The sequence below is a fragment of the Varroa jacobsoni genome, unplaced genomic scaffold (assembly GCF_002532875.2).
Source record: "Varroa jacobsoni isolate VJ856 unplaced genomic scaffold, vjacob_1.0 scaffold_259, whole genome shotgun sequence".
NCBI classification, from domain to species: Eukaryota; Metazoa; Arthropoda; class Arachnida; order Mesostigmata; family Varroidae; genus Varroa; species Varroa jacobsoni.
Genome location: NW_019213161.1, coordinates 104167 through 117592, shown reverse-complemented (window position 1 = coordinate 117592; position 13426 = coordinate 104167). Strand labels below are relative to the sequence as shown.

The 13426-nt window shown below is 36.6% G+C and overlaps 1 protein-coding gene across 5 annotated transcripts in view; it reads left to right on the top strand.

Annotated features, from left to right (window-relative positions):
- Window positions 1-13426, top strand: part of LOC111258760 (uncharacterized) — a 29214-nt gene that overhangs the window by 5736 nt on the left and 10052 nt on the right. Inside the window, exons 1-2 of one of the 5 annotated variants that reach the window (XM_022830264.2) lie at window positions 11607-11971; window positions 13167-13309. The exons of 2 other annotated variants lie outside the window; for them this stretch is intronic. The gene's annotated coding sequence lies outside the window, so the exon portion shown is untranslated. Of the gene's footprint in view, window positions 1-4311; window positions 4500-11606; window positions 11972-13166; window positions 13310-13426 lie in introns of those variants that run through there. 2 more of the 5 variants (XM_022830266.2, XM_086967577.1) reach the window with 2 other exon arrangements.

Genomic DNA, 13426 nt, shown 5'->3' with positions numbered 1-13426 from the left:
TATATAAACGCGTATTTACCAGTATTACCAGTATTGCTAGTAATAAAGTGTGATGCGTCTTTATTAAAATACATTTTAAGTCATTAATGTAAACGTTTTTAGTGAGTCGTGTTCGCTTCTAAGTTTCGCATTGACGACTCTGATCACGTAATCGATGTTAATACGAGAAATCACCGGTTCGAGTTCGACCAGGTAGGATTCAAGGAATGTCCAAAACCTGCTCTAAAAATACACCTTTCAAGTAATGGCCCGAACAAGTCCGCATATCTCTTTTTTCCATCATATCCACGTAAAGATACCGCTTTTCATTATGCATTATAATTTTGTGTAGGGACTTGTCCTTGTGGATGCATTCTGGTGTATCATACGTCTTATGCTTCATATTGGTAAAAAAATACGATAATTTTTTATAATAATAATAATGCCGAATTGTGTTCGAAAGAAGACGAAAAGTAAAAATGCACATAATGTTTTTTTACTTCTATAAAAGAGGGAGGACATAAGTACATAGATTTCCGATGCTATATGTCGCTTGCATGCGTTTACAGCAGCTACTAAGTATGAAGTTGGAAGGTGTAACATTCGTACATGATCAGCTACTTCTCGGATGACTTCCAATGACTGATACGGGAAGGTATCGTGTCTAACCTTAAAATGGAACTTGTCCACTTCTTTTTATCATTTTATTAATCAAGAATATCGGTTTCCCGGTAGAAGTTAGGCGTCATACGTTAGAGGAGTCGTTAGCATTCCCGATGTATTATTCTAAACTGCTGAGGTTTTACCTGTGCGCGGGCGGGAGGTCAACCTGGTATGCTTCGGTGCCTGATAAACCCTACCACTCAATTTAGCGCAGTTGGTTTAGGCGCACTCATTCGTGTACCCAGAAAAACGAACCTCTGTTTTGTTTACGGTCATGATGCAAGTGTAAGATTTATTTAGTAAATGGACGCATTTAAACAAAAGGTCATGGCTTAAGAAGTGAGATAAGGGTAAAAAACAGGTTGTCTCACTCCACCCACTGCCCCGCGGCCTTAATCTTCTAACAGAACAATAGATGCTTTAGATATTATAAAATGATATTGGGAGTAGTGTCTTAGCTTCCGGAAAAATGCGCTGCTAATAAACTGGCCATAAAATTAGACAAAGATAACTACAATAAAAAGTACAGCGTTTGAAAAATATCTATCAGATAAGTTTTTTTTTCCAGAAAAGGACAGCGGTGTAAAGGCCTAATATTTTTCTCACAAAAAAAGAGTAGATAAAACTGGTAGGCTACTCGATATTTACTTACATCGTATGTAAAATTACGCGCGAAAACTTCAGAAAGCAGTGGGTCGTATTGAGAACGAAAAATATTATTTAGAGATGGGTTAAGTAAAACCAAGTTAAAAAACGCTCCAGTGACCCAAAAAATATTCACTTAAGAGAGTTTGCCGGACATTTATCTGCTGGTTTTTTTTGAGTCTCTTTTTCTAAGAAAGTTGGAAAATCAATTGTATAATCACCCCCATATAATCTTAGGTTTAATATTCGTTTCATCATTACCTGTCAGTTATGCTTTTATGTGCCTCGCAAGTTGATCTGATTTGTCCATCGTATGCAGCGGGAATATCCTTTTCCGCAATGGAATATAGCATTATCTATATTGTATCCCGACGTGAACAACAAACCCATCGTCACCACGGAAACTCAGCGGCGCGCCGACCATTAGCTAAATGAGACAGTATCACTGGAAAAGCACTGAAGTTTACCATTACGTTCGACGATAGTCATACGCTTACGTAGTCAAAATATTCGTAAAACACCTAAGTGTTTCAGCCGCTAGATAGTTCTAACGTAAGCAGTCTTGATTACAATGCGTAATATTCCCGACTGCGTGACATCCCCTCAGCCCTTGTTATGCCTTCATACATTAATTCATCACCGTACAATGTTTCTGGCGATTCTTTACCATGCGCTCGTCAGAATCCGAATCCTCGGTGGCGGGGCTTAAACCATCTATTCTAGACTTTTTCAGCTAGAAGTTTAGCCGTCCAAAGCACCATACCGACTGACGTTTACCATATTCATAGTGCCAAAACTAACCGCTACTTATTATTCCTTGGCCGTTTCACTATACATATATGCTTATATATGGCACGCTCTATGGAATATATTATACATAATGTAAGCAATTGCTATGGCCTAATAAATGTAATAAAATTTTAGATCTTTTTTTCACGAAAAAATAATTGTGCCTTATAGGAATACATTGTTTTAGAATAAAATAAAACCCAGCAAATTTCAATTCTGAACAAGATAAGGTTATAAAGAATTGTTCTAGTTAACTTCTATTTTGGACATATTTGATTTTCACTGTCTGCGCATTTTGACGATTTATCAAGTGGTGCCCCCCAAATAAAAGCTTGTAGAAACAAGTTAAGCCATGGAAATATGAATTTCCTCATTGAATGTTGTTAAATGCAGAACCTGGCAAAAAAAAATAATGAAAAGCACGGCCAGCCTTGTTTCAAAGGTGCTGTAACGTGTTGCATCCCTACGATGCTGACTTTTAGTTTAACTTATACTGCTCTGATTGCATTTGTTAAAGCATTCAAAATAATTCGTAAAATATCAGTATGTGTTGCAAAATGAAGACTATCTTGCTCGTTTGCATTTCTTTAATGAGGGGAGAGTCAAGTCCATTACAGGAAATTTTGCATCTATCCATGTGGTCGCTATGACTACTTCCTAATGATGACGTCTAGCGGCTGTCGACACAGGCTAATGCAGGAATGTGGTAGAGCCTGTAAAGGGCACAATATGAAGCTGCAAAAAGTCGATGCTTTTGTCATCAGCGCTGTCATCCGATGGTAGACAAACTGGTACGTCGTCTGACATAATTAGGCCTCAAAAGGACCATTTACGATGAGGCTATTCTGAAACTGCACTTTCGGCAGGTTTTCCAAAAGGTAAATCTAAAAAAATACTTCCACAACGAACATAACTAAATGGAGGTGCTTGGATATTAGCTACAAGCCGAGCCTGCGTCAACTACAAAAACGCCGGTGATACTTTTTTTTTGAGTTATTGTGCTGTTCTCCACAGCTAATATTCCATATATGAAATACTCTGAAATCACTTACTCTGTAAGTGATTTTTGCTCGAATTCGCTAGTATGCTGTTATTTTTGTCTTCGTTTGATAGCGTTGTATATGGAATACCTGCGCATAAATTGTGTAGAAGTGATCAGACACTTTGACTATGTCAAATAATATTTCTCTACGGTTCAAATAATGTGTGAAGACATTAATATACGATACTAGCTCTACGAGCAAATAGTAATATGGTTTGTCTCATTTCGTCTCTAAATAACATGCGCATTCCTTAAAAGCACATAATGACAAGTGTGTTATACTTGTGGATGCGACCGTTATATCTTATGGGATTTCGTAGCTGGCATAACTGTGCGCATTAGAGCACGTTTTCATAAAAAAAAAACAAGAGAAGTATTGTATAATTGTAGAAAAATTATATTTGTATAACGCCACTTGCATAGCGCTGTTGGCCTAGACCTATACGTTTTTCAAATGTTGTTGCACTTTAGCTCTATATACGGAAGCTAGTTTTTTCCGTGTATGATTGTTAAAAGACAAGCATATATGTATGCTTTCTAGGATTCGCTGGAAAGTAAAAAAAGATGCAGAACTCACCTTGCGTGTTTATTAGATCGTATTTTCCGCTGCAGGCTTTTCTAGCTTTAAATATGTTCCATATAAAAAATATATACATATATTTATATCGTTTATTTGCAAGCTACAGAAAATACACGTTTTTTTTTTGTAATGAAAAGATAAATTGTCCTGAATGGGCAATGTTGATTTTTATTAGCCCATTAATTGTGTTTATTTTCAAACACAGTTTACTCAGTGTTTAGTACGGTACATAAGGTGTTATCATAATAACTTACGCTTTTAGTTTTTCTTTTAATCCGAAGAACTTAAGAAGAAAAGTTTCCACTCACCTGTCCCGATAATCGAATTGTACCTAGAATGTGCATATAAAATTATATGAAATATTCAGGTATCGGTTATAGAAGTATTTCACTTGACTCCGTTCTTATCCAATATCTCTATGTATCTGAAGAAGTTTCATTAGGAAGCGCGTGTTACATGTGTTTGCAGTAACCGCGTGTGACTAATCATATTGGAAACGTAATACGGCATGTACAATCTACTGCTGTGTACCATCGATTAATACGAACCTGAATAAACGCACCGAGCATCGTGTAGGCGCGACATTTGAAACAAACCATACATGTCATAGCTGCTTGCATTTGGCGAGTGCGCTTGTAATTATGCGTGACTCGTATCGTACAGGACGGCCTGGACGTTTTTAATGGCAGAAACTAGTGAAAGCTGATCATTTCCAAAATGCGATTGCTGACTGTTATCGCCGTGCTAGTGTTTACCCACGGGGCTATTGCCAGGAAGGAGTCGAAGTATCTTCTTAAGCAGGTAATCACCACAAACAGTATACGGCAACAGAATTATTCTCCGCTGGACACTGGTTAATACACGAGTAGGCCTATTATTTTTTCCACTTGTGTTTGATTCACCGCTAGGGTATTTGTCCTGTTACATCAATCCAATCATGAGGGCACTATTATGGCAGCAAGCCAAAGTAGGTAACTTCTGAACGTGTTGGCTATTCAACTCCGCAAATCGACGCGTAACAAGTGGTCGTTTGTTACTAATCGTAAAGACCTTAACTTTGGATTGTGTAACTTACAAAGTACATGCGAAAGTACTTAGCTAAGTTTATCAACACATCAAAGAACCTATCAAATCTGACAAATCGTGGGTGTTTTGTACCGCACACTAAAAATATAAACGACGTCGTATAAGTAATAGTGCTTCATGTATCTAAAGGACCATGATCCTCTAAGCCCATATGTAGACGACTTTTTTTTCTGAGGAGAACGAAGATGATTTTCTAGAGAACTGATAAATGATAACGGTTTATGCTTATGGTGCTACACTAGACGCCGGTTTCGAGTAAGCAACGCGTACTTTGAATTACCAGGTCTAAAGCCTCTGGTATTTCGTTAAGCAGGCGAATTTCGGTGATTCCTATACCATTGGTGTTGAAAAATAGTGAAAATCTAGATGTTGACCCTTAAAGCGGCTCAAGCTTATACATAAATTTACATGCGATCTCAATAAATGTTAAAAAATACAGTAACTGATTCGATTGAAATGTTTTGGAACAAGATTCGAACCTAGACCTGGCTGACCCAACCCAGAAGCGAAGCCAATATCGTCGTCTAGGATATAAGAACAAAGACAACGTGAATACGGGACTTACAACTTTTATTTGGTTCATTCATTATCTTATACATCAATTAGCTAGATTTTTCTTGACCCGGTCCTATAAATGACGGTCGCGTTGGGATCAATGTCGTTGATTCTGGGTGACTACAAAAACAGCTTATGAACTCTGCTTTTTTTGGCCTAATTCAGCTCTATAATTGTATGGAAGGGTAGCAGGTCGTCATAATAATAATGTTAACGCCAAACTGGCGAGTGAAAGTCAGGTAGGAGCTATCGTATCTTATATAAAGTATCAGATGTGAATCCTTTAATTATGTACAATTGGGGCGTAACTGATCCGTAGATTGTAAGAGTCGTTCTGTCGTACGGCAATTCAAATAATCGATGAAGTGACTAAAATACATATTTGATGTTTTATGGAAGGAAAAGTTGAAAGTTTCTTTCATGGGTAGAAAGGTTGTCTTTTAGCAGCGACCTATAAAACCAGTGGAATGATTTGTACAAGGTATATGTATCGCGCAAAAACTAGGCAGGATATATCGGGGAGACTTTTGCGCTGTCTCCATTTGCTACTGAGTACTCTTAGGTAAAAGACAGCCCGTCGTTTCCACTTATTTCCGAAGAGGGAATCTAAGACTTTGTTGCAAAGCTAATCGAAGAAGCAACATACCTAGTTGGCCTATCATCCAGAGGATGATCCGATTAGTAGATAACTTCTTATCAGTGTTGTGTGTGACATTATACTACAATTTCTTTAGTGAAGACGAAAATGTTTAAGAACACGCACTTTTTTTTCTGCAAACCGTACTAAAAGCCTGTATAGGCAGAGTGGTAAAGGAAAGATACCCAAGAAAAAGGCTTATTCGTACGTAATAGCAATTTAGTTACTCACTTTCTGGTAAATTGAGCTTCTTGCCTGTAGAACAAAAACGTGTGCTAGCCAAATAGCCAATATTGATTGTTTTACATGAGGCATGATCGACAATGTTCGGAATAGTCTACACGCCAATTAAAAGGCCTTGATTACGGAAGATTGAGGGTTCGGTTACAAATTTAGAGCTCAGAACTGGTGGAAAAGTTTGTAAGCAGTGTCAAGCAACAAGTGTTATCATTGCCACACGTTACACGGAATAGGTTATACGTTACGTTAATTTTTTTCATTCGATATAGTTCAATGTCACAGGCCAAAGTCAATGATCGTCTTATGTATGTTGAGTAAACTGTATTCCATTTACTTAACTTACCTTGTAAAAAAATCACCATCAGGACTATTGCACACTCAACTTTCACAGCAGCTTATTCAATTAACTTATCATGGACCCAGACCGTAATCTATTGGCCGAATTCCTAATACAGCAATATTCTTTCCAGCTAAATCTGGTTGCAGTATACACACTTCAATATATGATAGCTACGACTAAACCGTAGTCGAACGAAGTACTAGTCCTGGGTGAGCTTAAATGAGCTAGATAGTACTATGGATTAAACTATTACCGCAATTTTACAAGAAGCTATCAAGACAGTATTGTTACCAAATCAGTGGAACATCGATGTTGAACTCTCAGATTTTATTCTTCTACATACAATCTATCAGGCTCTGCTACGAAAGTAAAAAGCTTTTACGTATCGATAAGAGCCTGTCTACGACGCCTGGCGTAACCATGGTACACTTGAGCTTAAACGAAACATTCTTTCAGACGTTTTCATGCGTGCATGTATTTGACTGTGTCTTCTCGCGTCAGTAGTCTAGGTTACATTGAACGTCTCCAAGTGTTTAGCCTTAGTAAAAAATTATAGTTGGCGGAACTAGGTCGCACTGTTGCCAGTCTGCCAGACTAAGCAGACTTCAACCACAGTCTGGTTTTTCTGTGTCTTATAAACTATTTGTACCTGTAAATGAATACATACTCTACAGAGATGGCCAGTCTAGGTGGAAATACCTAGTTTTTAGTTTTACCGAAGTGCCATCTTATGCAACTTTTTGTTGAATGAAGAGCTTGAAGGCGATCGGTATGTGGTGTTATTGTGCGTACAAAAATCGATTCTGTAGCGCAGCTTCTTTTTCATGGAACTTTTTCAGGAAATCCATTGCTATACCATCGCACTATAATAGCTGTCATCTGTGCTCAAATGGTTTCCGCGTCGAAAATCTATACAAATGCGTACTTTACAAGTCTCCCATAAATAGTGTTTCATCGAAGTTCTAATTTGCCTAGAACGCAGTGAGTAGGGGCGCCCCTATGATGATTTTCCTAGCATGAAAGGCCATGCGTTGTTCCTTTCATCCGAAAAGCGAGGCTCGATAGTAGAGAGTCCCGTCTCCCTACGATCCGTCTTAATGCGTTGCAACCCGTCCACTGTCGGAGAGCTCGGCTTCGCTTAACCGACGCAATTACTTTATAATAAATAATTATAATTTAGCAAAGATCGTTTCTACCGCATATGGCAACAGCTGTGCATTCATGTTCATTGTATTCAGACCTCTTGAAATGTTTATTGTGGAAATAATTATCTTTTTATCTATTTCTAAGCTTACATGAATGTATGGATGAACGATTCCGCCGACCGATTCAGGATCGACGAATTAAATAGTATGGACTGCCTTGATTATTTCAGTAAACGTGTCGAAGAGGTCGTGTGTCTTCAGAACTTTTTATTACAGAGTATTAATTACAGAGTAAAACAATTTTATGTGTATATATGTTATAATTATAATTTTATTAATTGACTCAGATGTGATCAAGATCATAATTTGCTATTTAAAATCGCAACAAAATTTACTTTACCACTTGCTAAACAAGAGCCTTAGTTCTTTGGTCAGCCCTTGAGGCAGCGTTCAAACCAGCAACACAATAGCTGCAAAGTGCCAAAAATTATACCCTTATACGTACAAAATCATCTAGTAGTGGTACCTAGTAGTAACAAAAGTTGCTCGAAGAGGATTTGTTTTGTTGTTGCGAATACGAAGAAATTGCTTCGCGATATCTGCTAGCATACTTGAATATAGCCTATGTACATTTGATGAATGGTATCCTCACGTACATCAAGTCGCCTATTGAGATCCCTGCCGCCTGGAATTAATTGGGCGTAATGAGGCTTCGCCTTCAAAATAGCTAATAACTGTTATGTTTACTGCACAGGGAGAAAGTAATGTGATGAAGCTGTTTACGTATGCGAACTTCACGTAGCTATTAGAGTGACTAAAAGATATACGAGTCTCAAACTATGCTTGCAAAAATACAGAAAAGTGAAGGAACACAGCGATATGGAAATCCGGATGATAGCCGATAGTGTCCTGCCATAATTTTCAAAATGCTTCTCTTTATCATAAGAGAGAAATGTCTGTTATGTAAAGCACCCAAGTGATTTCTAATCACTCTTCAAAGTAATTCTTGTACCATTTAAAGCGTTCACCATTACAATCGAATTGGACAAATGACAACTTGCAGTCGGAGGAACTTAGGACTGAGCCTCCTCCACCCCAAGCGAGGGCATGAGGAAAGGATTACAATGCAATATTTGATCATCGCTATTACTATTACCACGCTATAGCTAGATTTAAGCAGTACTTATTATTATTATTATCATTGGGGGTATTGTATATATAGGGTTATTAAGTCTGTACAGACGCATCGCTAATGCAATTTCGATATAAACGACGCTTACCCTTCGGTCCTTTGTGAGATACGCTGTGCTTTCATTGCCCCTACTAATACTGTGCCAAAAATTGGTATCAAATTTTGTTAACAGATTGAGTAATGTTTTAAAACCTAAAGAAATTGAAGGAAAATTAACTGGATTTCAATTTCATTAATTTCAATAATCTTTATATTAGGATAAGTTAATTATTACGGCGCTGTATTATGTGGTAATAAAAATAACATTTTTCTATATTTGTTTTTATTGTGATTTTTACTTATTAATCTAGTTTGAAGACGCTAAGAGCGAACTCAGTTCGTGACAATGCATCGCCTGTTTGAGATGTCCTCGAGATAAGTCTCCATATGGGTAACCATAGTTACCCATTGCAATATACTTCCTTCACTTATACGTTATTCAAAGCTACGGTATGCTTTCGAGTGCGAAATCATGAACTCTGCTGTGATCTATACCGTTCTAGATTAGCTTTCGGTAACCAATGTACGTAGTATGACTTTCTAGTGTAGAACTGATATCGTTACGGATGAAGCCGTGATGTGAACTAAATGCAAAACCGTGCAGATAACGTGGCTTTGCAGTCAAACGCGCCCACCTACTTATGATAACCGGAGCAATGTCCGAAGGGTTATAAGAGCCGGAAGCTTTACTAGTCGAGAATTAGCTAAGAAAAGACCTATAAAAACGATTAAGGGAGACTTTTTTTAAAATTATGCTTCTAATATCTAAGTTCTGTCCAGATTTCAATTGTACTAATTTCATTGTATGAGGCCCCAGCTTACAATACATAGTGATTGTATGCTTATTTATTACTGTAGACAGGTGAATATTTCGTTTAACTATTCACTGTGTTTTTTTTTGTAGTTTTAGTCGTCTATAATGGCACCTCGCATAATTGACGAAAGCGTGTGTTCATCATACTAAATGGAGTAGGGTCTTCAATTTTGGAAATATGGTTATATGTTCTTCTGGTAGCATTTACGTATAGCAGACGTTACTTTTTATTGCAAATTCATTTAGCCACCAATCATTACCGAAATTTCTCCGAATTCTTACAGTTAATACACATAATTAGCAGCAGTTTCTATACTATAAAAAAAAAATTATTTAACTGGAAATCCTGCATAAGGTTATAATACAAGAAATGTAGCTATATCTAGTATAATTTTCAGTCCACATTATGAATAATTTATAATTTCGTTTTTCATTTATTATTTTTGTATTTATCATTTTTATAATTTTTATTGATTATTTATAACTAGCTTCAGTCAAACTTGGAAAATAAAAATGTTGTTAGTTAGATTTTATTTTTTGCTAATAATTTTAATACAAAATTTCTTGTTCCCTGGGGAGGGGGGAGGGAGGCTGAATTCCTAAGATAGCCTAAACGAAGAGTTCGCTTCATAATAAAAAGAGAGCTTTTCATCTATACAGTTACATGTTCCAGTGCATAAATGGCTAGAAATTCTCAAAAGAAGCTTTTGTCTGAGATGAATGGAACCGGTATCATTCAAACATTTTGGCAACTTTTAATGCTACCGTAAGGCCCTTTTAATTGATAACAGGCCTAAATTCAGCTCTGTATGGTCCACTATTAAAGGATAGCTTGGAGTATGACCACTGGCCAGTAAACCTGTAATCAAAGCCTGCTGTATGCTCGGTGCAATTGGACAACTATTTTTTTGTAAATCGAACCACAATTTTTCGATTGGGCCATTATTATATTGTGCCGTAGTCATGGATATTCAGTTTCATACGTTTTCATATATGGCTCGTTCACGTAAGCACATTTTCCGTTCAAGCACAACCTAATTCATCATGCTACCTTTCAGTGCTATTATACTTGCCAAGGACTGCTTCGACACAGAGATTTTAAAAAGATTTTATTTCGGCCAATTTTAAGGTCGACGTACCCCCTTCGCCTGACAGTGCCGCCAAAGTAGATATAAGCAAAATCTGTTTTTAATAAACTTTTACTTAATTTTTATAAGTATATATACATTTGTACATGTAATTTACCCATGATCATGAAATTGTAGGGTTCTCTGCCTTTTAAATATGAGAACTAGTTTTGTCCAGGCATCGTGAGGGATCATTGAACTGAAAACTAAACTTTGTTCAATAAAAAAACATCAAGCATATATATATATATATGCTTGTGGCAGTTGGTTTGTTCCTAAAATCCAATTTGTATAGTATTTACCTTCCTCTTTTCTGATTTTAGAGTTGTATCCCCAGATAGAGGCCGTGCAAAAGGGTTTTAAATAGTAGCCGACGCTCAGTCGTGACGGGCCAATGTCATAAACATTACATGCGGGGGTCATAAAGAATGTGCTAAATTGGCCTTAAAACTTTGCTTACAAACACTAAAAAAAGTTAAAGGAACGCGTTAAGAGCAGATTAAGGTTGTTTGGAAAAACTAACTAACTTTAGTTGTACATTTTAAAACATGTGATTTTTCCTCTTCCTGTTAATATCATGATATTTCGATTAAAAAAGTGGCTTGAGAAGCTAAGCTCAGTGGCAATTCAAGTTTTTGAACTTAATGAAAGTGCACATTCTCGAAGAAGCGATGCTATACGTAAATGAAGTACCTATATTATCGCGGGTTAAATACCTCTCACGTTTTATGTGCTTCGTCGTCTGCAGATCTAAACAGACGCTCAAGAGATGTTGACTCTTTCATTTAGTCGCTTACTTTAGCGAGTGTTCGGACATTGTTTACGAAAAAATGGCGACTAAATTTATTTATCCTTATAGTAAGCGTTATTGGAAGATTTGTACGTTGACCGTGACTGGACAAATCTACAACTTTGTGACGTTCACCTTTATTTGTATTATCATCTGCCATTGTACATATATGGTTGTGGCATAAGCATTCATTAAGCAGACGTTGATATGCATGTGTTGATACTTAAGTTGACGTGTGAAATTTTCTAAATTTGAAATATCTGTTAATAGCGATGCTGTTGTTGTTATTCATACGTTTCTAATGAAAGGTTAGTGACCGAGGAACCGACTTATAAAATGTAGTGATCATTTTGATACAAAACCGACCATGGCATCGTGTTTATATACGGGCGAACTGCGATAAGATTGAAATATTTTGTTATACAACGAGATTTACCTCATTTGACTGAACGATTCCCGTGCACTAGAAAAGAGAGAACCTACAAAGTTCCTAATTAGCATCTATACAAGTTTGTTTTGTATTCGCTATATTACAGCAATTAGGCTGGATAATAAAAAAAAAAAAAAAAAAAACACTGTATATCATTGAATCGGAAAATCAAGTTGATACTTTAACTAGCTTTGTTGATAGAAGCAAGTTTGCAAGATGTTTAAGCGAATGACAGAAGGCAGAGATAAGCGTCACTTCTAATGATGTGTTATTTTTTTTCAGCCAAACAAAACCATTTCTGGTACATCGTTAACACTTTACTAATAAAAAGCTATGAAACTGCTTTTTATAGATTTTCATTGCATTATTTGTTTCGCCAAGGTTGACACAGATTTCAAATTGCTAGTGAATTAAAATGGATAAACACTTTAAGAAGTTAGTTTCTCTCGTAATTCCAAATGAATAAGCGTTACGTTATATTATTACGTTGATGTGATTAAACTATTTTGTTTCAAATAGAATTCAAAGTTTACTGACCGAATATAAACGATAATTGTATTTTTGTGAAGATGCTTCAATGTTGTATACACGACAAATTTTTAAGTTACTGTGTGATAATAGATATACACTTAGATTACCAGGTCAACAAGCTTTGTTTTCTCAAATTATCCATTGCACACTTTTAAATGATATACGTAATATTTTTTTTATCAAACGTGCTAATAGGCTAATAAAAAAAACGATTAGCAGTTTTTTGTAACTCGAACTAGAGCGGCATACTACGACTTTCATATGGTGATTCGAATAAGTTAACTATATATATGCACATATTCAAAGACACACATATACGTTACGGAACTTTTGCAACCGCAGTTAAAGCGCACGGTTTGAGAACAGTTGATCATCAAGTTTCAAGGCTGACATCCCCTCCCTACTCGATACAGATGGACGGTTTAGCTGATGTACGAGCTACGCATTGATTCAATGCGTACTACAGTAAATAGTATTACATAAGCAACGTACGCTAATAATGCAATTGACTAGCCCTTAACTTTCTTATCGAACTCAACTAGCAATTCCTTATGGCGCGTTATATATATATGCGCATCTGTTTGGACATGTGGACTGCCGAATAGCTTAACGTGTCGAAGTATGAAACGCTCAAACAACTTTTTCAACTATACCAAGACTTTTGCCTCACGCTGTATAACAGCAAGTACGTATCTAGCTTATCTATCTCTGATTGCTGAATCTGTGTATATTTAATTAATTTTTTTAGAGGCGTATGGCCTACATAAGGCAATTGCTGTAATACCATTTATATATTGATCGC